The sequence below is a fragment of the Protopterus annectens genome, chromosome 13.part0, assembly GCF_019279795.1.
Source record: "Protopterus annectens isolate FY-2018-M chromosome 13.part0, PAN1.0, whole genome shotgun sequence".
NCBI lineage: Eukaryota > Metazoa > Chordata > Ceratodontiformes > Protopteridae > Protopterus > Protopterus annectens.
Window position 1 is genome coordinate 1,215,326,455 of NC_056747.1, and position 20,682 is coordinate 1,215,347,136.

Here is a 20,682-nt window from a genome sequence, read left to right on the forward strand (position 1 = left end):
TGGTCAGACTTCCTGATATCCTTTGCTTCATGTAAACAGAAGCTTAGCTGATGGTCTATACTGTAAAGAATGTATTCCACCTTGTTGGCAATTTCTGGAAAACACAGTGGCAGATTGACAAGAATGCCTTACATTAGGCTCAAGAGGTCATCTTAAGTAAAAAGGCAGGATTAGCCTGAAGAGACACTGTCTTTATGAAAGACTAGGTATGGAGGTTTATACGACAAAGCCTGATATTTCACTGCTCATTTGGCCGAAGTTACTGCTACCAGGAAGAGTCTTTCATGATGGAATTTTTTTAAGTCCACTGTGGCTGCAGGTTCAAAATGAAATTTAGTGAAGACCCGTAGTAAAACCATCATACCCCAAAGGAGAAAAAAGTTCTCTCAATGGAAGCCCTAGGAGAAAGGTTCTCTTTATGAAGGCCTTAGACAATCTCACAATACCTATAGGAGAATAATTGTGTTTCTAATATGTAAATAAGAAATGGCAAGTTTAACATTCATGGTAGAGGAGCTTGCCCTTGAATGAAAAAGTCCCATTAGGAAATTCTAAATGGAGTCCGAGGGAATTGAAAAATGGGCCCAGACCTCAAGTCAGCCCAAATACTAAATCTTTTCCATCTACTGCCACAATTCTTTCTAGTGGAAGTCTTCTGAGTAGTAATAAGAATCTATACTACAGTAGCAGACCACTTGGATTTCTGGCCATCATTGAAATATTTTACTTTTGGTCTAAAGTTGGAAACATCAAATGAAGCATTTAGAAATGATGCCTTAAAGCATTCTGGAAGTGGAAGAAATTACAGTTGTGTACACTTACCATAAATGTAGATGTTCAAGTGTATTCACTGTTACAGTCATCACACTTGGGTTATTTCCCTGCAGGTAGCCCTCACTCTGTCTGAATACCAGAAACTTAGTATTTCTGCGTTGGATGCTGCTGCTCCAGGACTGATGTCAGGTTGTCAGGGGTATAAAAACAGGCAGCAGACGCCATTACATCAGTTTTTCTTGCCCCAAATGTCAGGAGCCCCCCAGATAGGAACTAGGTTATGGTGAGGAACGCACCATCAGTAAAAAGTAAATACCAATACCCCATAAGGGGTTAGTAATAGCCATAGATAGCAAAGTGAAAAAAAACAGGGGTCTGGAGTGAGGGAAACCAGGACTGCAACAGTGAATACACTCGAACATCTACATTTATGGTAAGTGTACACAACTGTACTATGTTTTTAGTGTTTCACTGTTGCAGTCACACTTGGGTGGATTCCTAAAGCTGAAGTGTAGAGGCAGTTGAGAAGAATTAGGACTGGCTAGTATACATTGCAGCACTGCTGTAGCAAATCTTGCCCTGGATTTGGAAAAGATGGGCAGATGGTAATGCCTGGTGAAGGTGTGTACAGAACTACAGGAAGCAGCCTCCAGGATATCCCTGGTAGGGACTTCCCTGAGAAATGCTGTAGAAGTAGAGGTTGCCCTAGTGGAATGTGTTCTGACCCCCTGAGGAGTTGGTTTCCCATGGTGCTTGTAGCAGAAATGGAAGCAATGTGCTACCCATTTGGAAATGGCTGGTTCTGAAATGGACTTGCCCTCTGCCCCTGTTGCAAAGCTGACTAGTAACTGGTCAGATTTTCTGAAGGGCTTAGTCCTATCAAGGTAAAATATGAGCTGTCTGTGCACGTCCAAGGAGTGCAGGATCCTTTTCCCTTCGAGGATTAGGGAAGAAGGTTGGAAAATGGATGGACTGATTCAGAGCCACACTGGACACCACTTTGGGTATAAAGGAAGGGTTAGTCCTGAGGGAAACCCTGTCAGCATGGAAAATAATGAAGGGTTCCACAGCCATCAGTGCTTGTAGCTCAGACACTCTTCTAGCTGAAGTGATGGCTAGAAGCAAGGTTGTTTTCCAAGAGAGGAATTTTAACTCTGCTGATGTAGCAGGTTCAAAGGGGGGAAGCGTGAGCTTTTCCAGTACAAAGTTAAGGTCCCAAGCAGGGGTGGGTGCTCTCCTTGGTAGACCTTAAGTTGTTTGCCCCTCTCAAGAACCGTTTGATAAGAGCGTGCAAGAAGACAGGTGACTCAATGTTGTAATGAGCAGAAATGACTGTGGCATGCATCTTAATGGAGAAGAACAGCCCTTTTTGGAGTAGACCTGCTAGGTAATCCAGGATAAGAGGCTGAGAGGGCAGTGTTGTGTCCTCTCCTTTAGACTGAATCCATGAGCAGAACCTTTTTCACTTGGCATAGGATTTTCTTGAACTGGGTCTTCTGGCTTTAAGAATGACGTCCAGCACCTGTCTGCTTAACGTTGCTGGGGGAGAATTCAAGGAATAAGCCAGACTGCAAGATTTAGGGTTTGCAGTTCTGGACGCAGAGTCTGTCCCTCCTGCTGAGAGAGGAGGGTTGGATTCTGGTGTAGGTGCCAGGGTGGCACTGTCAGGCTGTACAGGAGTGGGTACCAGTGCTGGCGTGGCCAGTCCGGGGCAATCAGAATTGTCCTTGGTCTGTCCTGCTTTATCTTGAATACTACTCTTGAAAGGAGGGGCAGAGGGGGAAGGCATAGATTGAGAGATTTACCCACTGAAAAGATAGGGCATCCACTTTCCAGCCCCTGCTGTGAGGATTCCTGGTGCAGAATTTGTTGAGCTGGTGGTTGTAGGCGGAGGCAAAGAGATCCACCTCTGGGGTCCCCCATTTCTGCATCAGAAGGTTGAAGGTGCTGTGCTCCAATTGCCACTCGTGTGGGTCTAGAAGATTTCTGCTTAAATCGTCTGCCAATAAGTTTTGTTTGCCTGGCAGGAATTGAGCTTGCAGATGGGCTTGAATGTCCAAGGCCATGTTCCACAGGGCCATGGTTAGAGTGCAGAGTGGGTTCCTCCCTGTTGATGTACTACATAACTGTAGTGCTGTCTATTTTTATTAGCAGTTGTCCTAGAAAGATTATGGATCTGAACGCTGTCAGGGCATTCTGTACAGCTAGCATCTCTTCTTGGTTGATGTGCAAATGAATTTGACTTGGGCACCAGTGGCCCTGAATAAATTTTCTGTCCATGTGTGCCCCCCAAGGCATAGTCTGTGGTTAGGGTCTGGGCAGCTTGAGGTTGAATAAATGGCAGTCCCATGTGGTTGGATGCTTCTTATAGGTTCATAGGTTTATACTAGGCTATCTGCCTTAAGGCATTTATAAGCCTAGCCCAAATTTTTGTGGCTTACGCCACCCCTTATATGAAAAAATACTGTGCCCATTAGTTTGTTGTGCCTCTGTCCAGCAGTGAGACAGAGATGATTCCTGGGGTAAACCTACGATCTCCCATCCACAGGTCTAGATTTCTCTTGAACAGAGTCAGCGAGGTGCTCTGCCTCACATGGACCGGGATTTTATTCCACAGCATAGGGAGTCTCTGAGTGATAAATCTATCCCTCCAGCACGTCCTATTTATATCCGTGCTAAGGTTTAAGTCGCTTGCTCTAGTGGTTTTGGTGGATTTGGATTTTTTGAGGTGGAGCATGTCCATTAATTCCGGGTTGGACATGGCCTTGTATGTCAGGCACATGTCACCTCTGAGCAGACGGTATGCGACTGAATAGAGCTGGAGTTTCTTCAATCTGGCAGCATATGACAGATTTTGGAGTCCCTTTATCCTTTTGGTGAGGAACTTTTGGGGTCTCTCCAATTGCTGCAGATGTTGGGTGAGATACATCCCGAATGGGGCATTGTACTCGATCATTGGTCTGATAAGTGAAGAGTACAGGGGAACAATGACCTCACTAGATCTGGATGTGAATCCCTTCATGATCAGGTGGGCAATGTAGAAGGTCTTTCTAACCACTTTAGCAATGTGAGTGTCAAAAGAAAGGCCACTGTCAACCTGGGTCCCCAGGTCCCTGATAACCTCTTCTGTGCTTAGTGGATTGCCACCTATATGGTAGCTTGGGGTTACCTTGTTTTTCCCGAAGGGTATGACTATACATTTTTGGCGTTTAACTTCAGGCCATGGCTCTGGCACCAGCTATCTGTTTCCGTGAGTCCCTTCTGAAGGATATCCGTGTCCGATGCACTTTCCACTATGGCCCAGTTTGCAGTCGTCTGCAAACTTTGTCAGCCAAAGTCCTCCCATGTTGGCCTGTACTTCTGAGAAGTAGATGCCAAACAATAGGGGCCAAGGACCGAGCCCTGTGGGACACCACTTGTGACCGGCTTGCAGTCTGACACAGCGCCAGCAACTCTAACCCTGTGGGTTCTGTCCTTAAGCCAGTTTGCAACCCATCTTGTGACATATGGGTTTACATTTAAGCTGGTAAGTTTTTCTACAATACCCGAGTGGGGTATTGTGTCGAAAGCCTTTGCAAGGTCAAGGTAGGCTGTATGGACTGCCTTTCCCTCATCAATGGCCTTGGTGACTGTTTCGAAGAAGTCGACCAAGTTCAAAAGGCATGATCTTCCCTTGACAAAGCCAAACTGGGTCGGGTCCAATGTCTGCAAGTCCCCTATATCTATATATTATGATCCTCTCCATAGCTTTGCAGACTAGACTTGTTAAGCTTATGGGGCGGTAATTACCAGGGTACGTAGAGGTGCCGCCTTTGTGGAGTGGGACCACAGTTGCCGTACGCCACTCCTTGGGCGCGTATCCTGTGGTAAGGCTGAGATTAAACAGCTGCCTTATGTGCGGGTTTAATTCCTCATTTAGCTTGTGTAGCACACAGCCGGGGACACCATCCGGTCCCATTGATGCTGTGTTTTTAGCTTTAGAGAGAGCAGCTTTCACCTGCGCATTTGAGATGTCCGGGAGGCTACACTCGGCTGGGATAGTTATCTCTCCTTTAGGGGGGGGGGTGAAGTTTGCACTGAACCTGTCTGCCAGTATGTTGGCAATGTCTGTGGGTTCAGTGATTTTTGTATCATTTTGGACTAATTCTGAGCATATCTGGGAGTTTCCACCCAGGTTTCTAACATAGCTGAAAAAGGCCTTATGATTGTCCTTTGAATCCATGGCAATTTTTCTCTCAAAATTGGCCTTAGTTGATTTTATGAGTGCTCGTATTTTTTTACTAATAATGATCGGGGTGACTTCCCTTTTATGGATTTTGTTCCATCATGTAATAGCTTTCTCCTCTTATTGTAAAGTTTGTTAATGGCTGGGGTCCACCAGACTGGACGTTTGCCCTTTGTGGAAAGAGTCTTGGTTTTATTTGGGATTGCCTGATCCATGCAGTCCTGGAGGTGTTCATAGAAGGCATTTGTAAGGGATTCCGCAGCTTGGGTTGTGGTTTCCACTGGCTCAGGGGCCTTGAAGGATACCACACCAGTCTTGAGTAGTGTGAAGTTTGCTTTAGAGAAGTTCTTCACTATGGTCTTTTTTGTTTGGGGTGGGGCAGGATGTGGATTTCCAGTGAGATTAGTTTATGATCAGATCTCACCAATGAGGGATATACTTCGGTGTGGAGCATTTTGTCCCCATGTTTGTGACAATGAGATCTAGTATATTTTCTCCTCTCGTGGGAACAGTGACTAGCTGTTTCATGGCATTTGAATTTATGAACTCCAGGAACCGTTGGGCTAGAAAGTTAGGGCTTGAGTAATGTTCCCAGTCTATATTCGGGTAGTTGAAGTCACCCAATATGATGGTGTTTGGAGATACATTTATACCCTCCAGTGTCTTCAGGAAGGCTGTGTGGGGTTCCTGAGTTTGAGAGGGTGGCCTGTAGCATGCTACAATTTGTAGAGCAGCTTTGCCTATGGTTAGTTGCACCTGGATGGTTTCTGAAGCTTCGTGAGTTGCCACCAACCTGGAGGTGTGGGTATCCTTTATGAATATGGATACACCCCCTCCTTTTGTGGTGTGGTCCAGGTTTTGGGGCGGAACGCATGATATGAGGTAAAACCTAATAGTGCCGGGGTGCTCTCAGGAGCCTTGAACCAGGTTTCAGTTACAGCACAGACATCAATGTTCTCCATACTGAGAAGGGCCTCGAGTGCGTGCATTTTGAGATTTAGACTTCTGGCATTGAGCAGCATTACCCTCAGTTTCTTCCCATTTTTGTTTTCTAGGGTGGTAGGTTTAGAATTTGAGCCTTGCCTAAAAAAGGCACTATGGGGGTGGCAAGAGCCTTAGCCAATAACCGGAATCCCAGGGGTGACAGGTGCAAGCCGTCCCTTGCGAAGCAGCGTGGCTTGTCAAGCCTGTCATCCCAGGCAGACAGACACTGGATCCCCTTTGAATGACACCAAACATTAAGCCAATTGTTAAAGCTGATCATCTTGTCTCTATATTGTGGCATCATTCTTGGTGAAGGAAGGATACTGCTCAGGGTTAGGGTCATACCTGCCTGGGCTACATAATCAGAGAGCTCCTCTATGTCTCTTTTCATGTAGTCCAGGGAGGTACGTCTCAGGTCGTTCACACCAGCATGGACAATGACTGTGTCATATTTGTACTTGCCGTGGAGTGACCCGAGTGCTTGTGGTATGTGGCGGATTCTAGCGCCGATAGGCAGCTTACTGTGACCCTCTCCTTGTTCAGCCTGGTGAGTGGGACGTCAGTGTGTCTGACTATGGAGTCACCTATGACAAGTATGTTTGGTGTTGTATTTGGCCTTAAGGGCTGTGACTGCTTTGCACACTGCTTTTGTGGTTTATGTGTTGCTTGTGGGGTGTCTTGAGGTAGCAGTTGTTTGGGTGTCTGCTTTGGAGGCCTCTGCTGTTTAGGTAAATTTTTACTCAGAGCCTCCGAGTATGTCTTTGTGTGTTTATGTGTTTGATTCAGTGGAGTGGTAGCATTATGTGAGGCTGGTTTTGTGGTGTGTATAGTTGCCTTCTCCTCCTGTCTGGTCTTGCCAGTCCTGAGTTGAGAGAGCTCAGCCTCCAGTTTGGCTAAATAGCTGCATCTCTCAAGTATTTGTGTTATGTGGGAGGAGGAGAGGGCTGTCTGTGTACATGAGGCAGTTATAACATTGCCTCAAGATTCCCAGATTCACCAGCTGGACCGGAGAGAAGATTGACAACTGACCTTTGGACATGCTAGAATAATATTGGGAATTCCTTAATTGAAAACAAGGGCCAGTGGGGAGTGAGGGTGAAGTGCTTTTAATTTTTAGTGCTGACTTATATAATTGCTTTAGTGAGCAAGTGCCAGGTAACTTGAGTGCAATGTGTTACAAGTAACTAAATGCAAAAACGACAAACAGTAACTTTCTTTCAAGTGAAACAAGGAAATAAGTACAGTAAGCAATGCAGATATCACTAGTGATCCACAGAAGCGCTGAGAAGTTGCGTATTAGGTGGAATTAGCTTCCAGGGAAATAACAATCAAACAAACAACAAGCATATAAACAAAGCTAGATTCAGCGGGCCTGGATCTAGTCTATGCTAGAGCAAACAAGGTGAACCAATTTCAGTAAGATACAGTTCAAATATTCAGGCACTATAAACCTTTAACCAGAAATTCCCAGCTTAGAAGGGCAGAGTCCAGCCTCTTCTCCCACAAGAGTGCAGACCACAAACCTTCTTAATGTAAAATAACTGGCCTGAAGCCCAAGTGCCTAAACCAGAACTAATACACTTGGACACTGGGCTCTCAATCAGCAGTTCCCAACTTAGAAGGATGAAAGCTACCTGTCCTGCCACCACAGTGCTTGCCACAAACCTTCCTAATGTAAAACAACTGGTCTGAAGCCCAAGTGCTTAATCCAAAAGACTTGAATGATAGCTACACTTTAATCAAGTTACAACCAAGCAGTAATAAATACCATTGAATACTTTAGAGAATGTCTGGATTAGTGCTCAAGTTACACAAACAAAGCTAGATCCAGCAGGCCCGAATCCAGTCTATGCCACAGCAAACAAGGCACCAACTTCAGTAAGAAACAGTTCAGATATGCATGCACTATAAGCCTTTAACCAGAAATTCCCAGCTCAGAAGGGCAGAGTCCAGCCTCTCCTCCCACAAGAGTGCAGACCACGAACCCTCTTAATGTAAAATAACTGGCTTGAAAGCCCAAGTGCTTAAACCAGAATTAATACACTTTTAGAATAACAGACACTGAGCCCTCAATCAGCAGTTCTCAACCTAGAAGGATGTAAGCTACCTGTTCTGCCACAACAGTGCAGACCACAAAACCCTCTCAGTGCAAAACAACTAACTGGTCCGAAGCCCAAGTGTTTAAACCAAAAGGCTTAGAATGAGTTACACCAAGCAGTAATAAATACAATTGAGTATTTTAAGATGATGCAAAAGTAAAAAGAAGTAGGTAAAAACACAAGTACAGTAAAAGCAGATGAAATTTTTTTTTTTTTTCTGAACAAGTGCTGAGATCAAAGAAACCGATTTGAGTGCTGAAACTAGAAAACTGGCTAGTTATAAGAAAAAAAACAAGCTAGAAGGCTTCCCTCAAACACAGAAGGGCTTGGGGGCTCAGAAGCCTACAAATAGTCTGTACCACTTAACAAGAAAGGCAGGAAATAAGCTTAATTTTTTTTTTCTATTTCCCAGATGCTCTCTTTGTACACAGGAGTGCCTGAAATCAGAATATGATCTCACTGCACTCAGTTGAGTGAGCAAATGAGATGGGCCCAGAGGCAGGCTGAGGGGCGGGCAGTTTCAATGCCACTAAGATTAACACCAAGACAAAAACAGGGCGGGTGGGAATAACTGAAGAGCAGAATAACTTCAGTTAAAAATTCCTTCAACACTCAAATTAAATACTGTATTTTTTAAAAAAAAAAGTTCAGATAAAGGTACTTAAATTCTCTTATACGTCCAGTTGAATATAACCAAGTTCTTAGCTGGCCAAGCTGAAGTTTTAAAGCAGGAATTATTTCACATGCACCAGTTTAAATATGCAAGGACAGGAAATCAAAGAATGTGGCTACCCCCACACCTGTAATTACTAGCAAATAACAAAATGCTCACCAGAGGAACTCTGTCCTTAGGGTATGACAGGAATAAGTGTTTCCCGGTCCTGAGAATGTTGGCACCAAAGACTAAGTACCACTAGAGTTTCCTCATATGCAGTCTTGCATATGGAATCAGCAGGATACATGAGGCCATGAACCCTAGGGCTTGCAGTATTTTTCTTGCAGATAGCTGGGTTCTGGTGGTCATTTGTTTGAAGTAGTATGTCAGATAGACTTGTTTTTCTGAGGTGAGGAATGCCATCTGGGAAGTTGTGTCCAAGCTTGCTCCCAGGAATACAATCTTTTGACTGGGTACCAGTTTTGATTTTTTTTTATGTTGTTGTACCCAGAGGAGGTGAGAAGGTTTTTCACAAATGTCAGGTGCTGCAGCAGCAATTCCTGACTGTCCGCCTGAATCAGGCTGTCATCCAAGTACGGGTAAATTTGGATATTTTACTGCCTGCAGTATGCAAAGGCTGGACCCAGGCATTGTGAATACTCTGGGCACAGTAGATAAGACAAAGGAAAATGCAGAGAACTGATAATGTATAGACCCTGCCCTGAAACATAGATACTTCCTGCATGATTCCCTTATGGGGATATACAGATAGGCTTCCTTTAAGTCTAGGTGACTACCCAGGCATCCTTGGCTAGCATAGGAAGAAGTTGTTGCAGGGTAAGCATTTTGAATTTTGGTACCAAGAATTCCAGGACTGGGCGCCCCAAGTCCTCTTTTCCTGGGTACCAGGGAGAGTCTGGAGTAGAATCCTTGCCCCTCTGTTCTACTGGAACTGGCTGAATAGCTCTGATATTGAGTAGGGAAAGAACATGGTTTTGAGCCTCTGCCCACTGGTTTGGAGGAAGGTCTGGGAACCTGCTTGGGGTTGGCAGTGAATGGAAGTAAAATTTGTACCCCTGGGATACAATGTCGAGGACCCACCGGTCCAGAGTGATGGACATCCACATTTTTGCATGAAGGGCAAGTTTCCCTCCTAGATGCACAAGCAATTGGGCAGGGCTGGGGAGTGGAATAAGTAGCAATTGTGAGCTTTTTCCATAAGGAGGTGGTTTACCACTCCCTGCTTTCAGGGTGGGGGCATTCCATTGCTTAGATCTCTGCATACCCTGAGACTGGGTGGTCTGTTTCCCCTCAGTCTGGTTTGAGAAGAGACTGGGTGGTCTGTTTCCCCTCGGTCTGGTTTGAGAAGACCTGGTGGGGGCTGGAAAGGACCAGTGTTTGGAAGGGCAATGCCTACTGAATTTAGGGGGTTGCACTTGTAAGAATTCTTTAACAGTCTGCATAGATTTAGCTTTTTCTTCCATCTTTTTAAGAACCTTTTCTGCTTTGGTGCCAAACAGTCCTTATTCAAAAGGAGCGTCTAGTAACTTTGATTTGACATGGCCTGGCAAGGTCTGCTCCTTCAGCCAAGCATGTCTTCTCAGTACAGAGCCAGTGACAGCTGCCCAGCAACATGCTTCTAGGGCGTCAAGCCACACTGCACAGTATGCTTGCTGACTTGGCTTGCAGAGTGCATAAGCTCCTGCAATTCTTTACTTTCTGCACAGTCTAAAAATGTTGTCACTTTTTGTTTAATAAGTTCCATAACACGTTGCTGGTACTTTAGCATGTGAAACTGACAGTTCAATGCCCTAATAGCAAGAGTTGCAGAGGTATATATAAATTCTTACCCAATCTGTCCAAAGCTCTGGAATTCCTGTCCGAAGGGGTGGGATTCCTGGCTGCAATAGCCTTGACACCTTTAGGCCCCTGGGAAATGATCTCTGGGTCAGCAGTAGGATTCTTGGAAAGAAATTTGTGTGTGTCAGGTACTCTGTAGTACCTGTCTGGTTTCCTAGGAGCAGGAGGTAAAGTGTCAGGAGTAAGACTGGATTCCATAAAAACATCATCCACAGCATCCAGGACAGGGTATTGCTAAGGGCCTGTGCTGAGGCAACTCTAGAAATTCTCTGGGTCTCTTTTTGGACTGAGGATAGTCTTGGCATTTCCAGTGGAAATGCTCTCCTAAGGTATGCAAGGTTTCACCAAAAACAAAAATCCTCTGGAGGGGAGGCAGGGGGAATGGAGTCCTCTGCATCTGAATTCACATAAGCAGATAAGGGCATGTCTTCATAATCAGAAATTTCAGAGTCATCGGACTCCTGGTCTGTAGAAGTTGAAGGGGACTTTCTCTTTTAGCAGGGGAAGGTTGACTTCCCCTAATCAGCTTAATAAGGTCTTCAGCCATTCTAAGCATTTGTTTTTGTGGCATGGGAGCAGGTGCATGCGCTTTAGTCGGTTTTCTATGCGTAGTGCATACTCTTTGCCTAAAAGACTCGGTAGTTTTGGTTAAAAAAAGGTTGTTTTGAGTCTAACATCAGTTGAGCAAATAATTGCCTCAGAAGCCGGTTCCTGCTCAGCGGCTCTGGACCCATCCAAGGTAGAGACATCTGCAGATTCCATAGTCAAATAAGAGTCTTGCTGCATACTGGACTCCAAATTTGTCTCAGTAGAGGCCTGTGAATCCACTGAAGCAGGCATCAGGGGCTGCAAAAGTGCCTCACTGAGTAACTGCAGACTGGCGACTAGCTTAACGGAAGCACCGTTGGCAGTTTTGGACCTATGCGGTCTATCTTTACATTTTTTCGGAATATCGGTAGTCGGATGGCCTACTGAAGCCATTTCAGAATACAGAGATAGAGAGCGAAAGAATTTAGTGACAAAGAGAGCCCCATGACAAATGGTTCAGGTGATAAGGCACAAAACAGACAGCGAGGGATGTCGTGGTCTGGGCCTAAACAGGTGACGTAGTAAGAATGAAAAAATCTGTGAGGTATTTGCTTTTCACAGGCAATACAATTAACTTTTTCCGACATCGGTTAGAGCAAGAAAAAAGGATCCCCAAGACTTCAGGATTATTAATTTCTTAAAACGAAAATTCAGGTAGCGGCCAACTGGCACGTGCTAACTGCTTCTGCTTTGGGCTCCTCGGCAAGAAAGACTGATGTAATGATGTCGGCTGCCTGTTTTTATACCCTTGACGGCCTGACTTGACGTCAGTCCTGGAGCGACAGCATCCAACGCAGAAATACCAAGTATCTGGTATTCGGGCCGACCAAGGGCTATCTGCAGGCAGATAAACCCAAGTGTGATGACTGCAACAGTGTCTCTGTGGCTGTTATCATGTTTCAGAGGAACTTGCATCCCAGGTGAGGCTTGTTGCATGGACGGTGACTGGCTAATACCCATTTTCAGTGAGGGCTCAGGGAGAAAAGCTCCATTTGCTTAGACTGCATTACATTAAGTTCCAGTTAAACACATAATAGTTACATTTTTATTTACATTTACACACAAACCGTAGTTAAATTTATACATAAGATTTTACAGAGGTGGAAGTTACTGAAGAGAAAGCTCAAGTTAAACTTGGAGGTTTGTGCAGGCAACCGTTATGTATAAAAATTGTTTTGTCATTTGAGAGAGATTGAGTGTATTCTGTTTAGAGAGAGTAATTTTGAGAGTATTGTACAACCTTGTGATGAGCATGTGCAGGACCAGGATTGGTTAGATGTTGTTTAAGCAGTGGTTTAAAACTACTGAGTTTGTCACAGTTTTGTGTAAGGATACTACTCCACAGTTTAGCAATGTACTGGGAGTACAGAGTCTCCCCTGCAACATTACTTGACTTTTCTATAAATAAGAATAGAAATTTTTTTTTTTTACTACAGTGGAGGTCCCTTGCTGGACAGTAGGCCAGTAATAAGTTGTGTAGTGCAGGTCATACATACAGAACAGAATCTAGAACTCAGAGGATATACCACATGAGGCCAAAGGAGGGGGAGCCAAACATCTCTGGGACAAAAGGAGCAACAAGGATTACAACTGCCTTGCACAAAGCAGTTTTCTGCAAGCAATTACTCTAGTGAACCAGAGAGTACATGTAAAGGAGGCTGGAGGGGGTGCCCAAGGATGAACTTGGGCATCCCTCAGTGACTGTCCCTCTTGGAAGGTCAAGGCAAAGAAGATACTGCCTTCAATGTTGCCCAGAGTTAACAGACTGCAGCAATGCTGGCCCCACTGGCTGAAAATTTCTGACCTCACTGACAGACTAGTAGTGCGTCATTAGTATATACCAGCTCAGTATGCCTTCTAGTATGCTGGATCTGCCCAGAAAGTGCAAGGTTGCGAGAGGGAGGGGATGTAGCTTAGTGGTAGAGTGCATGCTTTGCACGTCTGAGGGTTTGGGTTCAATCCCCAGCATCTCCAAAGCATTGTCATGGTCTCATTGCTTCTCAACACAGAGGTAAGATAGGGTTTCATTTTGTTTGATATTCTCAATCTAGACTGTTGCACACCTTTAGGAGACTGTCATGAAATGCCTACAATGCTGAGAGGACCACTCCCATCACTGATGTGTAGGGTGGCCCCTGTTCAAGTCCAGGTACCTTGGACCATCCTTCCCTTGAAATACACCCACCCCTCCACCCCAGGAAAGAGGCATTTCTAACTACTGTGGCCTTCGGAGGAGGGAAGCAACAGGACATCCTGAAGAAACCAGATCAGAGGTCAGAACCACAAGACCGGATAGCAGCAAATCTCTGCAAGTCTTACCAGATGCTGTGCTGAATGTGTCCTTGGAGACCACTAAATTGAGGGTCCAGTGGAGTAGCCTCATGTAGAGCTTACATAACGGCAGCTTTCACAGACTCTAGGTGACAAATCAGAAAAGCAGGTGGCCAGAGCAAGGACCTGAGCCTGAAAAAACATGACAGCCTAAAAGGGGGAACCCTGACAAACTGTCACCCTATGAAGTCCAAGGCCTGCACTGGCTCCAGTTTTGATTTCTTGAAATTTGTAGTGGTTCCAAAAGCAAAGAGTTTCTTAACTGAATGACAGCTACTCTTGACGTAGTCATAGTGACACAGCTGACCAGGTACAGAAACACCGGAAATCCCTGCAGTTTGGGCTGGGCTGCTACCATTGTCATGCACTTAGGAAACATCCGGGGGGGGGGGGACTGTGGCAAGTCCAAAGGGCTTGAAACTGATCATAACTCCTCCCTAGCTTGAAGCCCAGGAACCTAATGCACTGCCTGGCTATCTCTGTATAATTATAGGCATCCTAGAGATCTAATGAGCACATCTAGTCATCCTTCCTCAGAGGAAGAATGGACTGCAACATAACCATCCAGAATGCAATCTGACAGTTTGTTTGTTTCGGTCCAAGATGGGGCTAAAGTATTTGTTTTTCTTTGGCACCAGAAGGAAATTTGGAGACTCTGGACCATTTCTTGTCTGCTGGGGCTTCCTGGATGACGCACAGTAAGTTTTCCATCTCTCAAAGTTCCACCCCCCACCACCCCCCGTCCCAGAGGAACACCATCACCAGCAGCTTCTTATGCAAACTGTCGAGACTTTTAAAACGGTTTACCAACCCTTTGATTATGGGAGAAGATCCTTTTGGGGGCAGAAAAATGGACACCCATAGCAGACCAGATTTGCCATCCTGTTCACTTATGGTTAATATCTTTTACTTTTCGTCCAAACAAGGTGGAACTATCAAATGATACATTTAGGAAAGATGCCTTAACACATTCTGCAAAGATGTACAGGCACATCCAGGCATGACAGCGACCTGTTCCCTGGCTGCACAATCCTCTGTGTTCAACAAGTGCATATAAATATTTGAAAACGACAGCAAGGTGGCCAACTGGGTTTCCATCAACTTAAGAGTCTATCGTCATGGAAGATGCTATGGATTTTGAAACTTTGTTCAGTAAATCCCTCTGTAAGCTAGTCAAGTAAGACATGCAGTTCAGTGCAGAAATGGTAAAGGCTGCTGAATCATATGTGCGCTTCCCAAATCTAAGGCCCTAGACTGTTTGGAGGGTGGACAGTACTGCTCTCCTCACAGGGCTCCTCCTTGGTGACTGCTGCTACTACATACCTTTTCTACTGGCCCCTTGTTCCAATGTGCTCTTGTCCTCCCATTGGGAATAAAATCTTAATACGCTTTTTAGGAATAAACTCTACTACATTACGTTCACTCCATGGCCCCGGGATGCCAAATCCACAAAAACGTCTTGGGGGGGGGGGTACCCTCAAGTAGTAGACAGTCCTGCACAAAAAGCCTCAAGTAACAAAGAAAACTGCTTTGGGAGTTTAACCTCCCCTTCGTTATAATAATTCTAAAAGACTGCCAAAAGTGGCATCCTCGCAGGGAGACTATGGAGAACCTTCTCCCTTCATCAATGTTAGTGTCATGAGTTAAAGATTCCCAGGGCAAGTCCAATGCCTCCTTTTGTGCCACTGCTTTCTGTGCTCCTCGGGGGGGGGGGGGTGATGCTGGAGAAGATCCAGAAACACCAAGGGAACCCCTAATCTGGGGGCTGCTCAAGACTTTGTAATGCAGGCTGGCTCTGGAAAAAAATGTGTAGCAGAAGGTCCAGGAAGACTGGAGATCAGGGCTGGATCACAGACAGACAAGTTCCTACACTCCAAAGAAAGAATCCTCTCAATGACTTGGAAGGCCAAGGCTGGGCAACCTAACAGACCCCTACAGATCAAAAGACCTTGAAAGAGTGCCTCCCTCAACCACGGATCTGGATGGATCACAGACCAAGACAAGTGCTGAGGTGTCCACAGTCAAGGCATCAAGGGACAGACACAGCTCCAAGACCCTCAGTCTACTCCAGGACATAGTCTGCACCAAAAAGTGAGTCACATGCTTCAAAGCAGACTGCAGCTCTGAAGACAACCAAGTAATCGGTGCAGGAGGAACCCTGCGGACAATACACAGATCCAAGACAACTAGATCAGAGACTCAGACTAGGGAAGGAGAAACCAGAAGAGAAATGGAGGTGTCAGCTCTCTCTCCACCCTCAGGAGGGAAGGATCCCAAAGTCAATCTGCACCTTCAAAAAGGTCCATAATTTTATCCAAATCCATTTCCCTGACATTGAGGATGCAACACACATAGAGAACATTGAAAGTGGCTTAGAGGGTCAGTTTACTGGTCTATCTGTATCCTGATACCTAAAGGTGGTAGGAAACAGTTCTAGTGAAGACACTGGTTCCAGGATAATGGCAGTTAAGAGAGATCAGTACCTATATGATTCGGATATTATATTTTAGTAGGTCTTGGGGCAGCAAATATCAGACAGGTGACGTTCCAACATCAGAGCCAAGGAAACCAGGAATCAGGGCCAGTGTGACTTCAATGTTAGATCCAAACATAGAACCAAATTTGGTCTTCTGTGTCAGCTCTTCCAAAACTCCATTTTCTGGGGTTCACTTCCTACTTTCCTTTTCTTTCCTATCTTTAATCTTCCTGGGTTTCTCAGCTGATTTCTTTGAACCAGGAGATCTAGAAACACAAGGGCTAGGAACTGTAGAAAGCAGGAAGAAGCCCCTTAAACCAACCTAAGGCATACATCTGCTACTGGCCCTAGACCAAAAAGATACAAAAACTTCACAATCCTTGTCCAAACAAGCAAGCCCTACATACACATTTAATCACACGAGTACTGGAGAAGCAACTTGTATCTGCAGTCCAGACGTTTTTTTTTTTTTTTAAAGCCACAAGTCTTCCCTTCCATTTCTTACCTGGGGAAAACATCCATTGACATTTTTTAAACTGAGAACTAGTAAAAGCATCCACTGATCTTCAGTTAGTTTTCACTTTTCTACAAATAATACCAAGCTTCCTCCTACCCTTAATGAAAGAAAATAATTTAAGAGAAAACCTGCTGGATTTGACAGACATGGATAAATGTAATATGCATGACACACAGGCTGCCAAAGATAACGACATGGACCATCAAAAAAAATAAAGCAACTGGAACTAGAGAAATTTTGAAGATAACGGAAATAAAACAGAACACGTAATTGTGCAGCAAAACTAGTAAAGTACTGCCAAGAAAGCAAAAATTAATAAAGGAAAATAAAGCAGCAGATGGGTCATCATGGAAGTTCCAACTTGACGAAATTGTGAAATAGTTGAGAAAGGTAGTTATCATTGGAAGAATACAAAAAAGGAATTTGATCTAAAATATTACAAAAACGAATGAACTAAAACAAACATATGATTTGAACTGTTTCTAAAAGAAGTAAAAATTTCTGCTAATGCTGAAAAACAGATATACAGAGAAATATAAAGACAGGGTACAAAACAAGCAGTTTAGGGATGAACCAAAGAAATTCTACAGGGAGCTAGGAAAGAAAGCCGCAGCAGTTGAGACACCACCAATAGAAGATGGAATTAATACATTCTGGAAAAATATCTAGGAGGACCCAGCCGAGTACAAGGAGGCTGAGTGAAAAGTAAAACTGCAAAATTCTGATATAGAAAATATGTATCTCTCATTAACAGTTACTTAATTCTAAAGATAAAAAAGGCTTCACACTGGAAAGTGTCCGGTCCAAATGCTGTAACTAACTTTTGGTTAAAGGTATTAACATATTTGCACTGTGTTTAGCCTTTAAAGACTACTTGCATGTACATCCTGGAAAAAAAAAAAAACACACTGGACTGGCTAGCCTTGGGGAAAACCATATTCGTACTTAAAAGTGAACCTACAAATCACCCTAAGAAAAATCAACAAATAGCCCATCTCCCAGCAACAAACAAGTTGCACAGAAATTGATGCAAATAGACTAGTCATTTAGACAAAAATTAAATCATGGTCTTAGAGCAGGAGGAGAATAAGCGAGATTCACATGGAACAAAAGGATCATCTTTTGTTAAAGTCATAATGGAGACCAATAAAAAACAAAAAAATGTAATCTCAGTATGGCATGGCTAAGTTACAAAAACACATTTGATGGTTATTACTCACGCCTATATTACAGAATGCTTACAAATGTACAAAAGCAATCGTACACCTGCTAAATTTTATTGCACTTACTATGAAAAAATGGTAAACCACTTTGCAGCTGAACCAGAAAAAAGGAGAAATTGCTATCCAGGGTGTGAAAATACAGCATGGAATTTCAGGGTGAATCTACATCACCATTATTTTTTTCCTTGCTCTCAATTAGTGAAGTCGTTTACTCAACAGCCTCGGTCACAGATTCAGTCTGACCCAAGAAAATCATTAAGTTGAAGATAATCTCATTTACTTTTTGTGAACGATATAAAACTTAAGTTAATCAAACACCAGGAACAGCAGCTACATGTCATTAAAACTTTTGTCAGGGTCAACGGACATTCCAGTGTCATCTGAGAATGTGCAAAAGCAACACTTGAAAGAGGAAAAAGTACAGTTTTGTACCTACCATAAATGTAGATGTCCGAACTGGATAGCATCTGCAGTCATAACAAATGGGTTGTCCTGTCGTCAGGCAGCCCTTCAGTCGGCCGGATTCCAAAGTCTGGGTCTGGCTTCGGCCGATGTTGCACTTCACCCGACGTCATCTCTGCTGGTCTTCGGGTATAAAAGCATCGGCAGACGCCATTTTCTTCAGTGTTTCTTGCCCCAGATGCCAGTTGCCCTCTTGGAAGGCTAAATTTGGATAAATGCCAATGTATGCAGATAAGGTAGAAGGCAAATACAAAAAGTAGGCATATATGTACATATATACAAACAAATACACCATAAGAGACTCCCCCCCAGCTAGCTATTAGGAGTGTAAATACCCTAGGAGTACCACAGAGGGGAAGGAGGGTGGGTAATCCTGACTGCAGATGCTATCCAGTTCGGACATCTACATTTATGGTAGGTACAAAACTGTACTATGTCCTTCATGGATGCATCTGCAGTCATAACAAATGGGTAGAATACCATAGCTAAACTAGGGGTGGAGGAAGTAAAATAATTATGGTGTAGTTAGGATCCCTTGCAGTACAGCAGTGGCAAACCCTGCTCGGGATCTAGAATATAGAGGTAGATTGTAATGCTTGGCAAATGTATGCACGGAGGTCCAAGTAGCCGCCTCAATAATGTCCTTGGTTGCCACTCCTCGTAAGAAAGCTGTGGTAGTGGCTGTAGCTCTTGTTGAATGAGGTCTTATATTCTGTGGCATTGGTTTTCCATGGTAGGAGTAACAGAATCTGATGCAATTTCCTATCCATTTGGAGATTGTCTGTTTGGAAATTGCTTTTCCTTCCCTTCCTGGTGCATAGGCCACTAACAGCTGGTCAGTTTTTCTGTTACCTTTGGTTCTGTCCAGGTAGTAGCGTAACTGTCTATGTACATCCAAAGTATGCAGTAGCCTTTCCCCCCTGTTCTGTGGGTTGGGAAAGAAGGTAGGTAGGTGGATTGCCTGGTTTAAGGACACTCTGGATACCACCTTTGGCATAAATGTAGGATTAGTTCTCATGGAGACTCTATCTTGATGGAAGATCAGGAAGGGTTGTACTGCCATTAAGGCCTGGAGTTCTGAAACCCTTCTTGCTGAAGTAATTGCCAGAAGGAAAGCAGTTTTCCATGATAGGTGTTGCAGATCCGCTGTTCCTGCTGGTTCAAATGGAGGGAGTGTCAATTTTTCTGGTACAAAATTTAAGTCCCATGTTGGTAGTGGTGGTTTCCTAGGAGGTTTTACATTCTTGATTCCTCTGAGGAATTGCCTAAGTAGAGGGTGCGAGAAGACAGGTGGATCAGAACTGTATTCTGCAGAAATAGCTGAAGTATGTATCTTGATGGAGGAATAGGACAGTCCTGTGTGTAGAAGCTCTGCCAAGTACTCCAGGATGTTAGCAATGTCTATGTTTGACACCTCTTTTCCTCTTTCCGCACTCCAAGTGGCAAACCTTTTCCATTTTCCTGCATAGTTCCTTCTTGTTGAAGGTCTGCGGGCTTCCAGTATAATGTCTTTAACCCTTTGAGATAGGTCTGGGTTAGTTGTTCTTAAGTGATGTTCCAGGCAGTAAGTTGTAAGGTCTTTAGGTTTGGATGCAGGATGTTGTAGTTGTTCTGAGTTAACATCAAAGGTATCAGGGGGATTGACCACATTATCCCCTGAGACATGCTCCTCAGCAGGGGATACCAGTGTTGCCTTGGCCAATTGGAGCTATTAGAATTATCCTTGGTTGTTCCTCTTTGATTTTCAGTAGTACTTTGTGCATCAAAGGAAGAGGTGGGAATGCATATGCTGTCAGACCTTTCCAACTGAAGGAAAGGGAGTCCACCTTCCATGCAAGCGGGTGAAACGTCCTTGTGCAGAATTTCCTGAGCTGGTGGTTGAGTGGGGATGCGAACAGGTCTATTTGTGGCATTCCCCATTTTCTTGTGATGGTCTTGAAGATGTCCGGTGCAGCATCCATTCGTGAGCATCCGAGGTGGTTCTGCTTAACATATCTGCTAGGGTATTTTCTTTTCCTGGTACGAAGGTTGCCTGTAACTGGATGTTGTGGCTCAGAGCCATGTTCCAAAGGTCCAGAGTCATTCTGCATAGGGGGTAAGAATGCGTGCCCCCTTGCTTGTTGATGTACCACATCACTGTGGTGTTGTCTGTCCTTATCAATAAATGGCCTTCCTTGAGGAAAGGTTTGAATTTCTGGATTGCTAGTTGTACTGCCAGCATTTCTTTTGGTTTATGTGCAGGTGCAGCTGGTCTGGGGTCCACAATCCTTGTATGCATTTGTCCAGCATGTGTGCCCCCCAGCCTAGGTCTGAGGCGTCCGTTGTGATGGTCTGGTTCGCTTGACCTTTGTGGAAGGGCAAGCCTAGGTTTGCCTGGCATGCTTGGGCCCACCATAGGAATTCTTGTTTCAGGCATGGGATTAGTGGGATTTCGGTTTCTAAGCTGTGCCTGTGTTGAGACCATAAGTTTTTTAGGTACCACTGTAGC

The 20,682-nt window shown here is 44.4% G+C and overlaps 1 protein-coding gene and 1 non-coding gene across 7 annotated transcripts in view; one reads left to right on the forward strand and one right to left on the reverse strand.

Annotated features, from left to right (window-relative positions):
* The window catches only part of TLK2 (tousled like kinase 2), a 3,436,060-nt gene that overhangs the window by 3,120,180 nt on the left and 295,198 nt on the right, over positions 1 to 20,682 (reverse strand). The window lies entirely within an intron of this gene.
* Positions 13,088 to 13,159, forward strand: TRNAA-UGC. Its single transcript has one exon. It is a non-coding gene; the product is annotated as a tRNA-Ala (tRNA).